At 46.8% G+C, this 13559-nt stretch overlaps 1 protein-coding gene across 1 annotated transcript in view; it reads left to right on the top strand.

Annotated features, from left to right (window-relative positions):
- Window positions 1–13559, top strand: part of LOC119449799 (P protein-like) — a 244067-nt gene that overhangs the window by 154475 nt on the left and 76033 nt on the right.

Genomic DNA, 13559 nt, shown 5'->3' on the forward strand with positions numbered 1-13559 from the left:
GCAGGTGAACTTGCAATGCATATAAACTTGGAACGAATTCTTAGGATCGCATGGTTTCAAGATGTGCTCCATGAAACTTGCGATAGAAATGCACTATTTTTCCACTTATTAACAAACCACCGTTTCATGCATCGAAGCACAAAATGAAACACCCATGTATTTGGTCGCATGCGTTGGGAATGAATATCTCGAAACTTGCGTCATCCTGAAAGTTCGTTCCAAGTAGATACGCCATATAAAGTCACCGGCTGCACTTTGTAAATTGCAATATGTTCTGTAAATTAGTTATTCTATTAGATAATTAGTGAACTTTTGTTAATTAATCAATTATGCATTTCGATTTCTCGTGCAAGTAATGTCCGCCTCGTTGAGCAATCCAGCTGAATGGCTAGAATTATGCTGTCTGCCACAGATGATTTCTAAAAATCTTGTATGATCTAAAAACGTGGCAGCTTGCACTAGTGGTGCAAGGCTGCAGTAAACAGTGGATCTGGAGATCAACCTAGTTTCTTCCAGGTTTTACTAGGCTTGGCTAAGTTTTGCTAGGAAATGCTAAGTGCTGCTAGGCACGGTATTCCGAATCGGCTCGCCGCCGACGCGCAGATTCTCGCTTGGCCGCGCGACGCGCTTCAAGATGAGCGGCTTCTTCTTCGGGTGTCCAGATCTTCTTTGCTCGTCCCATGTCAAGGCTACATGTACTCGCCACAGAGTCAACGAGAGTTCTGCCGCCGTCGCGGCTCCGAGCTTTATCTCCTCAGTGACATCACGGCCAAGCTGCGCCTCCACACTTGCCGGCGTGTGGCTAGTCGAAACCTGTCGAGCCGCCGCCAGAGGCGCCTGCTGCAGTCACGGACACCGCGCGCGTTCGGTGCGAACGCGGGGAAACGGGGAAACGCGGTCGGCGCAGCTCTGTGCGTTGCCTCGTTGGTGCTGCTACAATTTCTCTCTCTCTCTATCTCATTTTCTCTTTCTCTCTCCCGAGTATAGCGCGCGCCGCGCGCATGCTCTCCTTCCCTCTCCTTAACGTCCCATGTCAAGGCAACATATGTGCACGGCATGGAGAGGAGGCGAAGCACACGCCGCTCTGCGAGGTAGTTGCTAGGCAACGCTCGGTGACGTCATCGCCAGGAGCAGTTTTTGTTCGCACTACGCGGCGCAACCAAGAGCTTTAAAAAAATCAGAGCCCTTTTCCTGTCGAGAAAATGGGGGTAAGCGAAGCTTGTGGCAAGACCACACTGTCGCAGGCCTCCCGCTTCGTTTGCCCTAAACTCAGGGTCGGCGGCTCTTCTTTGACGTTTGGCCGAAACATCGCGCTCCCGCAACTCGAGGTCCGCGGCTCTTCGCTGGCGTTTGGCCTGGGTTTCGGAAGCAATTTTTATTTAGCGCCTAAATAAACAGAGGCTCCAGAATGTATCTGCATATCACCCAAACATTTATCACATTGTGTGAGTGACCTATTTTCTAGATTTTTTAAAAGAAAATTTTAAGAACAGGCATATGTAACGTTTTCCAAAGCTAGTCGCGCTAATAGCTTGGTTGTAATAACGTGACAGCGTCAAAGTTTCGGGTCGTTGAAATAACGGAACTTGCATGGATGCATCGTTAGAGCTCGGTTGCAGGCTGTACGCGGATCAGACCAACGTTTAGAAAAGCAACACCTGTCAACACCTGTCGTTGCTATTCCCTCAACAGTCCTTCAACCTCAACGCATGAGGTGGACGCAGGTGCAAAGCAGCATTGCGGTGCAATTAAGTTATATTAAATGTGTTTTCAACGTGTTATGCACTGTGGGCTTTCTAAAACAAATCACAGCACCCCTGCGCTCACGCGCGCGCCTCGGATCGCAGTTTATTAGTTTTATTCTGATGTTTATTATTTATGATTTTATTATTAAAGACATCCGGGACACATCGATCGGCCCCGTCACGTAAGCACAGAAATAAACCTACTTTCGCTCACATAAATTCGAGGGTGAGGCTGAAAAACGTTTCGCAAAAATTTCATTCTCCCTAATTCTTAACCCGTACTGAGCCGGTTCGATCCGGTTCGAACCGTTATATTTTCGCTCGGGAGCTGAACCTGACCTGAACTGGAAAATATGCAGAACTAAGACAAAACCTCAACATAAAGAGAACCCGAAATCTTTTTTTTTGACACCCTGGTACAAACAAACTAAATATAATTAAAACGACTATCGACCTTGTGGCGTGTGAAAGTACGTGCCCTGCTGCACGCAAAGCAAGACTGGTTGCGCTTGTCGAGCTCATTTCCGTTCGCTTTTCTCGTGCAGTGAAAGTCTTGGCCTGTTTCTGCCGCTTTCGCCTTATTTTTCACTCGCTCGTCCGGTCTTACCCGCTCAAACCGCCAGACGTGACTGCGCCCTGTAGCCAAACATGTACACGACTCGGTCACGCCTGCTGGAACCAGAAAAGAAGCAGGCGATAACGTCTGGAGTGGAGAAAGACGTTGCGAAAATGACGCCTGAAGACGTAATCTTACTGGGGAATCGTGCTCTTATGCAGACGTACTATCACGCCGCAACGAAACGCTAACGCGAGAAGACTATAACTTTTCCTTTCCTCATTCGTCGCTGTGATTATTTAACAGAGGCTCAGTTGGGGCCCAGAACGCCCGGCTGCACCACACTCACGCATCTCAGTTTTAAGTAATCAGGCGTGAAAGGTGTTATGTATTCCTTCTTGATCGCGTTTCATTCCGGCTTGATAACATACTGGACGATAAGCACACTAAATGTTTTTACGACCGCGAGCCGCATTTCGTAACGATCCGTTTCATTTCCCACTTCTTATCATCTGCCTCATTGGCTCGGACATGATGTTAGGTTAGGTTAGGTTGAGTTATGTAATAGCCTAACCTAACTTAGGTTAGGTTATTACTCCGTCATTATCGCCGGAATCGGCAACTAGCGGAGATAAATGATAAAAAAAGAAGAAAGAAAGAACGAATCGACCGTGACTGAATACTCACCCTTGGTGCCGTCGGATGTGTTCATTCGCCATTTTCTTAGGGTATAGATAAGCAAATTAATGTAAATGAACATTATAGCTCGATATCTGTCCTTGCATCAAAGGCTTCCTCGCAACAACTCAACACCGGTATGTATATGTGTATTTAATGACCCTGAACAACGTACTCCCCCCAAGCTTAGTGTCCTACCTGCCATTAAGGATATTTTCTTTATCTATAACCATGAATTTAACCTAGAAGCCCGAAATACAACCGCGCTTTGCGTGTACACTGGCGCGACCTTGTGTCACGCCTTCAAATATGGCTGCCGCTGGCATGACTTGTCCCTTGTCGCCGAAAGTGCCATTCCAAGATTTCTGATAGGCTATCACCTCTATTGGTAAGGGACTTTCGACGCGTGTAGTTCGCTAATAAAGTGTAAACGAATATTGCTTTGTACCCGTGCTTTCCCGCCAGCGAGATTCGAACCAGTGACTCGGCCGCCTGTGTGCTCGTACACCGAACCCGATGCGTTCACCACTATAGTGTACAGGTTCACGGGTGAATTGCAACTTGTTCGATGCAAACTGATAAGCAATGCGCGTATCTAATATTATAGGTGGTTTTCCTTGCATGAACATTTAATAACGAAAATAATAACGAATTTAAGAACGCGTTTTTGAATGTTCCCTCGATAACTTCTAGTCCGCACTAGAACGCGTTCTTAAACTCGTTATTATGTTTGTTATTAAATGTTCGTGCAAAAAAAAATAGGTTTGACCTGATGGTTCCCGAGTGGGCCTAGCCAAGTGACGTTGAGTTTACTCACGTCTATTGTAGACCTAATAAAGTTGTCTCACTCACTCTTTAATAATTTTGGTCTTAAGGCTACGCGGTAGGTCGCTACTACTTTTCACGAAAAGTGTCTAATTTGGTGTGCAATGTGTATATTTTCCTTTCTCACTGTATCCAAAATATTTACTGTGTGCTAAGGACTAGCCCTAACTATGATAGAGTGACGAAGTTAACGTTTTCGTTTTAAAAATTGGCCGCATATCTGCTTGCTTCGCTGCAAATGACGTCAAAAGACTATAGTCTTCTGCCGCCCCTGATACGTAACAACCCCTCTTTTCCCCACTCCCACCCCTCACGCTCTTCCCCTCCCCTCTCACTCCTCCCATGATGGATGCAATGGAGGTTTTGCTGAATTCAATTCAAAGTTCCCGCGTTCGCCCTGCTCTCGCGCCATCTGTTGAGACCTTTTATTACTGATGGTTTAAAGCCGCCTACAGAGCAACAGCTGCGGTCGGCTTGTTTTTAACGCGTAGCGTCTATTCGACACCATTTCTAACGCGTTGATTTTTCATTTACTAACGTAAAAACCAGCCCAACTGTGTATTCTTAATTAAATGAACGCTGTGGATCACGGTTATGTACATATATTTTACCTCAAATAGGCCTGAAGTTTTCTTTGCGCTGTATAACGTTGACGTGTATGACCCCGTACCACCAGTGCTAGTAGCTTGGTTGGTTTTGGCCGGGCGGTTGAATCGAGTGACAGACAGACATACAAAGTTTTTCGCGTTTAGGTAGCCCAAGAAAGACTATCGTCTTTAATAAAGACATATCATATTCCCCCGCGCGAACCTTTAGCAAACTGCACACATTACAGGGCGTATATGACCATTTCGCGGAATACTTTCATCCTGCCCGGGCTTTTTCCCAACCCCTTAATTTCTGAAAGTCGTCACTATTAGCTTGGAGACGACGACTAGATATTCACACGCCCCCTGCACAGTCTACTGACTCTCAAGAGATTATGTATACAGTGGTTGTCTGCTGCTTGCAAATATCCCACGTGGGCCGACCTCCAGGCTTAATTGACGCTTGGTCGTTAACGTGCGCGTGCGCCGTATATCACTTGCACAACTAGCACACGAGCCTTAAGCACATACGCCGCAACTGAATGCACGAATTAGTATAGTTCTGGTGCGTAACACGTGCATAAACGTGTACGCTCTTCGCCAGCCGTGGTGGTTTCCTCAGGGAGGCACCATAAATTTGTGCGAATCCTTGTGGAGTGGCCCACAAGGAGTTATTTTCGCGAATCTGCGAGCATAATGGTCTGGCGCTGAGCCGTGCTCTCTCAAGGGCTGCAGAAGATAGCGCCAATCGTCCTTTCTCACAACGCACCACTTAGTAGCAGAATGGTTCAAGTGTGTAAACTCGAAGAACCGGACTGGCGTCGAACGTTACACGAACAGGCACACATGTGAGAATTACTGATTGCTTATTATTATTATTATTATTATTATTATTATTATTATTATTATTATTATTATTATTATTATTATTATTATTATTATTATTATTATTATTATTATTATTATTATTATTATTATTATTATTCGCAGGCCTTGGTGGGCGCAAACGGAACTGAAAAAAAAAAGAAGGTTGAGGGGGGGGGGGCATCGTAATGTGACTATTCTGAACGCATGCGATATGAGGTGACAACGGGACGACAGCTCTGGTGACGAAAGCAGCATTCACTCACACGTATTCGTTTCATCGCACGGTATGTCTTGTAGTGCGTAGAAGCCGCAATACGTTTTTTATAGCCCTCCTCTTTGGCAGTAAACGTGCACTCTGTAGTCCTTTCCGCGTGTTATTGTCGCAAGAGGCGGACGAGGAACAATAACGGCGTAGTTCCCCGCTCTTGCAGCAGGCAGCAGCAGCGTGCGGACAAGGAGTCACGCGTTCCTCCGCGTTTCGCCAGCGTCACGCTGGAACGAGTGCCGGTGTTGCCGGGCCGCTCTGGAAGCAAGCGAATTCCGCGAACGGGCGCCTTTCTATACGAAGAACGCATCGAGACGTGCGCGCGAATCTATATTAAAGCGAATAGCTTTCTTTTGACTGCGTGGTGGGTCCATGGATGGAAGTCGGAGGTTGGACTTTCACCGCCGATACAAAACCATATGGTTGCATACAATAATAATTATTACGCCGACGCAAAGGGGCCGGCGCGCGCGCTCGCACGAACCGAGATGCGGGGCAAGTTCGTTGTCCAACGCGAACTAATGTTATAGCTCATCGAGACGCATGTGTCGGCCACTTACGCTAACGCTACAGATGTGCCGGTTAACGGCTCTGTTGTCAACGTAGTTGTGCAATGAAACAGCAAACGCTACCTATAAATATCCTCACTGCAACAAATATATGCAGTCAAGCGCGCCATTCCTCTATATAATCGAATGCCTCTCTTGAAGCGTACGGCTATTCCCTTACAGTGGCAATCACGCTGATGGTTTATTCATATATATATATATATATATATATATATATATATATATATATATATATATATATATATATATATGGGGGGGTACCTTATAGGGTGCGTTGATGCCTGACACTAATTGAAGAAGTTGAAGAAGTAGTTTAATGATTGGAACATGTAGAGAGGTCGGCCGGGAAATGGAGCATCTGACCTGCTACTCTACGTAAGGGAAGGGGAAGAGGGGAAGAAAGAGGGTCACAATGGGGGATGATAATGGGAGGAACGAGGTGAAAGGACACATTGCATAAATGTTATCACAAGCGTGAGTCCAGGCCCGTGTCGCCTAAGAAACGTGAAAAAGCACGCATTGCCTCTATTGTCTGCCAACTCTGTGGCCATGCGCCTAGCAAGAGGTCCTCCGACAGTGGTCTATTGTATAAATACCTCAAGGTGCGTTGTATAAATGCCTCAAGCCAGTGTCAGTCTTTCGCGTGCATACTCAGGGCGCACCACGAGCACTTGGTCTGTAGTCTCTTAAAACACCACACACTGAACAGTCCGGCGAGTCTATCCGTCCAATGATGTGCAAGTATTTGCGCGTGAAAGCGACGCCTAATCGCAGTCTGTGTATCAGGTATGTATGAGGGCGTGGAATTCCATGCAGAACAGGAAATTGCATATCGGGATCCAGCCTTTTAAGGCGGACGTGACGAGCGTCTGGCTGGGCCCAGTATGTTCTCGTCCCACTCCTCACTAATTTCGACAGGAGGCATGTGATGTCCGGTCTAGAGAACTACACTACAGTTCGCAGGTCATTGCTGATGGCGCGCCTTGCTTCAGCATCGGCCATCTCATTACCATTGAGCCCACGCGTCCTGGGACACTATGGGCTCAAAGAAGGAACAAACGCAGTTAGACATACAGGTCAGGTAATGCACTCAGCAGATTACCGGTTTTCCGTTAGAGTAGCAGACATTGGCGCCAAAGTCGGAAAACGCATTCGAGGGGGGCAGAGGATAAGAGAGAGAGAGATAGAGATAAAAGTCAAGGAAAGCCGAGATGATAACCAGACGATCGATATCTGCGGTTGGGCACTCGATCTGTACTGGGGAAGGAGAAAGGGGGTATACGGATGATGAGAACCAAAGAAGGAAAGAAGAGAAGAATAAACAACATTTATGATGGTATTTGTGGACACTGTCACATAATCTGTCAAGTCGCCACGTTGTCTCGCAGCGTGTCACATTACACTGACAACCAACGAACGATCCGAAGGGGAACTGAGGGGCCCGATTTTCGTTAGTCACAGCCACATATGAAGCCAACAAGTATAATGAAGCCAAGGAAATCACAAGGGAATAGTTATTTGTAGTTTTAAGTGAAGCATAGAATGATAAGATAAAGTAAAATGAAAATGGATGAAAAAACAACTAGCCGCCTGTGGCAGCCGGACCGACAACCTCACACAGTACGATGTGTCACCCAGTCCCAATTTCTCGCACAATTCGATATGTTTTATGTAACGCAGCAGCGCATTCATAGCCGGTCGCGCTGATGTCCGTGTATAGACAGGGTGTTATAATATCGGAAGGTTTGCGTGCATAATATGGAGTCTGTTCACGCAAGACAGGGGAAAGTGGAGATAGATAGGAGAGGTATCCGTACTGCAGCGGACATGCAATGGGCTGTTGTTGTTTACGATTATGATGATGCCTGACGGAGACATGACTCGATGGCGGCAGACGACGAAGCACTTAACTCTCTCTTTTTCGCCGTCTCTCTGTCGCTAACAAGAATTAGTGATATACGTGTCTCCAGTGAACAATGTGGCCACATGCATTCGTTGTTAAAGTTTTCGAAGCCACCACGCACGTGACGGCCCCACCATTGCTTGCAGCCTGCCAAGTGCTCCAGTGCAGAATTCATTTTCAGGCTATACACGGAAAGACAGCGACGATTCACAATGGCGGCCAGGAGTAACGAGGTAGGCCGCAGAATGGCGGTGGTGAGTAACGTCGAGGACGATCTTGATAACCAAGATAACGAGAAGGCAGTTCGGGACTGAAGGAGCCGAGTAGAACACATTCAAGAAAACGATACAGAATTTGTGAATAAGGAGAAACTAATATGCAGATGATGTTAAGAATGATAGAAAGATAAGGTAATGTTGCAAACAAACAAAAAAAAAGGGGGGGGGGGGAGGATGGTAGGACGAGGAGAAATCAGAAATATGGTGATGAAGTAAATGAAGAAGGAAACGCGCGCAAGGCACGAACGAAGAAAAGCAGAAGGAAGATTACTTGATAATTAAGAACAAAAAGATAGCAATACGAAAATATAGATTAGGTTCTAAAAGTGAAGTTACGAAATACAACAAGGCAAGAGTAAAAAGAGGACGATAAGAAGTGTAAGACGAATGATAAACGAAAGTACAACGGATAAGATAAGGAGACGATTTGGAAGGAAGCAGAAAATAAAGGACATAAAAATGGTAATGACAACAGTAGATAAGATAACGTCATGGATAATAAAAAAAAACACCTGTTGGACAAGGAGGAACTTAAACTATGGCTTAGAGGAAGATCCAAAGTAGGCGCGAACGATGCACTGTACTGTGGTGGAATTATTAATAAAATGGTGTAGAAAATAGCACCACAATAAGAGGAGGAAGGCTATATAATAAAAACAGAGGATACGAGGGAAAAATTGCACGAAGACAACAATAGAGGCCGATAAAAATAAGAGGAAGAAGGTAACGAACGAACAAAACTATAAGAAGAAGATTATGAGGGAAAATAAGAAACGGAGAGGTGGAGAAAAAAAGGTAACGAACATACACGAGGAAAACGCCGATAACGCGAATAAGTAGAAGAAGAAGGGGAGTAAGAGGAAGATAACGAACATCAACGTACGTTTGGGGCCAATTAGTGTGCCTATTCTTTGGTGACCCTGAGACGACTGATTATTTATTCTTATTCTGTCACCGTTTCTCACATTTAAGGAAAACATTTTAGAAGAGTCGTTTCGACAACTTGGAATTAATTTATCATCCCTGACATTCTTTCTCCGGGAGACTCCTATATGGAAGACCGGTATAGGGATGCTTTCGGAGCCGAAGGAGTTGCTTGGGCTATAGTTAGTGAGGCATCTTTGACGGTGTACAGCGCAACGGTAACAACCGGGACAAAGAGGTGTTACCGTTGCGCTGTGCACCCTCAAAGAACTTTCTGGGCCGTTGAGGAATTTCTACCAGTTTTTATTGTTCCACCGAATGTACCCGTTGCTTTCTAGGCAGAAGTAAATGTCTCGTTTTGTTTCTAATTCCGCCAGACTCTTGGCAATTCCCTCACAGTGGGCGAGTGTCATCAGTTCCGAGAAACCAAGCCAAACCAAACCGAGCCACTCGGTGGGTGCACAGCAGATGCAAAACGCTACATGTAGCCTGCAATGAAAAAACGAACAAAGGAAACCGAGCGGGGGAAAAAAAGAAATACGGATTTGCTTGTTTTGCTTCAGTCGTGTATACCCAGACTCTTGCTCCTGGCTGCATGCACGGCGCGCGTGGCGTTCACACCGCGCTAAAAGCACCGCCACGAGTAGTGTTTCGAGGTCTCGGCCGGGGAGAGAAATGTCACTGTATCCTGGGCGCCGCGGCTGCCGCTGGCTTCATGTGGCAGGAGCCGCGTCGCATCCATTTGCCCGGCGAGCTCTGCAGAAAGTGCCCCGGGCATCCCCTTGTGACTCGTGTTCGTGTGTCTGTGTGTGTTTGTGTACGCGTCAGGGTGCTTTCGCCTCGCGAAACCTGAGATGCAAACACCGTAATTCATGACCGCTACTCGCTCGGTCGGTTCTCTTCTCCTTTTCTCTCTTTCTCTTTTCTCGGAAACACGCGTTAGCTGATGAACAACAACCACGTGTAGAGAGAGAGAGAGAGAGATAAAGAAAGATGAAAGGGCCTGCGCATAAATGTTGTGGGTTGCGCGCGCGTAAGCGCTCCGCGGATACTCACGCAGCCGCTGTATATGCTGTGTACGCGTGCGCCTTGAGAACAGGTGCGTTTTACCGTGCGTCCCGGCTTGCCTCGCACTGCGTATTATAAATTACCGGCCGGCTCGGGCTGCCGTACATACGTGGCGCTTTGTCTGCCCGTCTCTGTGGCGGTGTTCTGTTTTTTCGAGCGCCCTGTGTAAACAAGCAGCGCGCATTTCGCCGCGTTCGTTAATACCGAGCTGAGTGATGGTGCGGCGCGGCTCGGTTATTGGCATTCCGTTCGCCCTCGCCGCTGCGTTTTGCAGCCGCGCTCAGGAGAAACGTCTGAATGCACCCGGCCGTATTCAGGCAGCGCCACATGCCCCGAGTGTTTTACATCGAACCTATAGCTGCTTTATATAAAATACTTTTCACTTCTCTTATCTGCGTATGTCGTCGCCTTAGGACGTCCTCCGTCGCATCGGTGGCTCCGTTGGACGCTATGCAACTAGATGCGACGCTATGCAACTTATGTGTAACGCTACGCGGCTGTATAATGCATTGCTATGAGAGTGTATACGCTATGCATTCACTTCCGCACCAAGAACGACACGGAACGGCACAATTCACAGTGCGAGGTAATGAAGTGGAGAGCAAGCCTATAGTAAAAGGTGGGAATTTATCCTTTTCCCGCTTAAGGTCCGTTATATCCGCTGCTTAACCCACGCCCTCTACAGCAACAGCAGCAGCCGCTGCTGTTGGAACCCTTTTGGAACCCTTTTTTCTTTCTCTCTTTTCTTTTTGACCTCGATCCCTGAATTTGCTCCGATACTGTTTTGTTATTTCGTTAACTCCTCGCTTGCTCTTCTTTATTTATTCTTTATTCATAAATTACCCCGCCGCGCCCAAAGTCCTTACAGCAGGGGGGTTACAACATAGAATAAAATACATCTTCATTCACACAATGCACTTGCTTTTCAGTCAGCCTATTCCACTGTTTAATTGTTCGAACAAAAAATGAGTTGGCATACATGTTCGGCATGGCGGGGTACTCCAGTATTTTGCAACTATGATCAGTACGTTTTGAAATGTAATGAGGTTTTCGTAGGCAAATTTCCCTATTAATTCCAGATTTATTATAGTAAATCGAATATAAAAATGTTAATCTCAGTTTATTGCGGGGGTCAGACAGAGATTCCCATGCTAGCTCAGCCTTCATTGCAATGCAGCTCTCCCTCCTTCCGTTCCGCCCCAAGACGTTGCTTTTCTCGATGTTGCTTTTCTCGCTTAAGATTATGGGACGACTGGCCCTTTCAGTGGCCACACTTCCCATCTTTCACAGCTAATAAATAAAAGAAAGCGAGAGCCTCGAGTAATTAAGGACTGGGAAATACAGAAGCGCGCACAATCGAACAGCACTAAACCAAAATTAGCTGGTGCGAAATGTATCCCTCTCGCTTAAAACGTAGCTGGCACCGTGCGCGGATAAACGCGTTTTTATGCGAGAAGAGTTGGCGCGAGTCACCAATGCACGCACTATAAACAAAATTTTCAATACAGAAACAAAGTTGACGTCACCGTTGCTTCCGATAACATTCCTCCCATGTTGAGACGGAAAGGGAACGAACAGCCCCCTAGTGGAGTTTTCTGCCGAACGGACTAAAGCACGAACTACTAGAACGGGGTTCACTTTGACACAGCTTCGCGCGAATGTCGCTAAAAGAAAATATGGCGCCTCGAGGCCGTCCAGCATGTAAATGATGGAGATTACTAGTGTTGATGCTTGTTGCCCCTGCACTAAGAACACTCTAAGAACTTTTGTAGGAGTGATTGCAAGAGTGATTGCATTTCACATATTGAACTCCATTCTCGGCAGTTTCAGCACTCCCCGAAGAAGTGTATTCACTCTGGTACGAATACAGTCAACGCACTCAACCGAGCAGTTCAAAAAGTCTTAGTGATATGTAACACGCTTAAGCGACATGCAACTCTGGTGCATATTTACCCGCAGCACAAGTTAAAATTGCCGGCATGCATTTGCAAGACAATAGATCCGCCTATAGGTAGCACCACCCTTCTCCTCTGCCTCCTCACAAAGAATAGGCGATAAGCAGTTTTGGCCACAGAAGGAGTTGCAGCACTCCCTTGTGTACCTTTTCACTTGTGATAGCAAGTTATACTTAGTGTGAGCACTGGTTGGTGGCGTCTCGTGCTTGAAGCCTCTTTGTGTCATTATGTGCCTCCGAGATCTGTAATTACGCGATCTTTCGCTTGCGATGGCAAGTTATGCTTTTTTGCGCTGCTTCTTTTCATGTTATCGAAGCCCCTTTTTCCCTCCCAGATTTCTAATCGCGCAAGAAACAAAAACAAAGATGCAAACGTGTCCAACGAAATCCCCGAGGCCACAACCGTCATTCGCTGAGTGCGATCTAGATGGCGCCACCGTGCAGTACCGCAGGAAACAATGATACTTCAATAAGGTAGTGTATGCGCCTCGCTTAGCGCAGGTTTCTCAATGTGTACTATACACACAGTGGCGATTGATGAGGAAGAGCTCATACGTCAGTGGCGATGTGCGAGATAGAGGCCATAACTTGCAATCGCAAGTCTTTTCAGTCGCATTTTTATGCCAGTAGACTTTTCTTTCTTTTAGAGTGTGGCTCTTTGCGTTAATTATTTTTATCGAAACTAATCTGCCATCATTTGCCATCACACAGCAAGAGAAAGGATAATGCCGGTATTTTAACCATGCAGAAATACACCTGGTCGATCGTGTGGCCATAGTTCTTGCATATCCTGTCGCCGCTTGCGTAGGCTGATTTTGCTCCCTTAAAACGATCAACCTTTTGCATCCGAGAGGGGGGCCGGGCCTCCCGTAAATTTTGGCGCTGGAGGGTACGAGCCTCCCCTGACTTCACGCCCTGGCTATATTTAACCTTTCAAAGGAGTTGCAAGCTATAGCGGCCCTATCAGTTACGGCCCATAACTGGGTAGGGTCAAAAGCGAATTAGTTTTGCATGCGAGAGGCGGCCGGACCCCCTCCCCCCCCCCCCTTTCTTTTTTTTTTTTCCAATTCCTCCGGAGTTTACGCCCTGGCTGTGTCTGATCTTGCAAATAATTCGTAACTTGCGGCCTACCAATTATGGCTCGTAACTGGTCCGCGTAATACGGCGTCGAGAAAGCCGTGTTTCCCTGCGACGTTTTCATTGGTAGCACGCCAATAGTATACCGTTCTGTTACTAGGGGGCGATGCACCCCTGTGCCGCTCGATAGCCCCCTCCTCTTTGTTCGAGCGCCTCGCCATTCGTTCGCCTCCCGCGCGGCGGGTCTGCGAACGAGGCACCTT

Source organism: Dermacentor silvarum, chromosome 4 (assembly GCF_013339745.2).
Source record: "Dermacentor silvarum isolate Dsil-2018 chromosome 4, BIME_Dsil_1.4, whole genome shotgun sequence".
NCBI classification, from domain to species: domain Eukaryota; kingdom Metazoa; phylum Arthropoda; class Arachnida; order Ixodida; family Ixodidae; genus Dermacentor; species Dermacentor silvarum.